This window comes from Meleagris gallopavo, chromosome 1, assembly GCF_000146605.3.
Source record: "Meleagris gallopavo isolate NT-WF06-2002-E0010 breed Aviagen turkey brand Nicholas breeding stock chromosome 1, Turkey_5.1, whole genome shotgun sequence".
Lineage (NCBI taxonomy): Eukaryota > Metazoa > Chordata > Aves > Galliformes > Phasianidae > Meleagris > Meleagris gallopavo.
In genome coordinates this window covers 75,879,906-75,880,155 of record NC_015011.2, presented here as the reverse complement: position 1 = coordinate 75,880,155, position 250 = coordinate 75,879,906, and the positions used below count along the sequence as shown (strand labels likewise).

The 250-nt window shown below is 44.4% G+C and overlaps 1 protein-coding gene across 1 annotated transcript in view; it reads left to right on the top strand.

Annotated features, from left to right (window-relative positions):
* The window catches only part of LOC100546936 (vesicle-associated membrane protein 1), a 13,766-nt gene that overhangs the window by 375 nt on the left and 13,141 nt on the right, over positions 1 to 250 (top strand).

The window sequence follows — 250 nt, the reverse complement described above, 5'->3', positions numbered from 1 at the left end:
TCCCTCCCTCATCCCTTCCTCCCTCCCTCCCTCCCTCCCTCCCTTCCCATCCAACCATCTCTTCATTTAACTCTGTATTAAGACAGAAATTATTTAAGTTAGGCAAATGATTCTCACACATCAAGAACATAACACTCCTGCCCAAAATTTTGGCTCATAAAGTGATTTTCCTCAAGTAAAACTCATGGGATCAGGAAAATATTTTCTTCTTTCCCCTTCCCCTTCCCCTTCCCCTTCCTCTCTCCTCTCC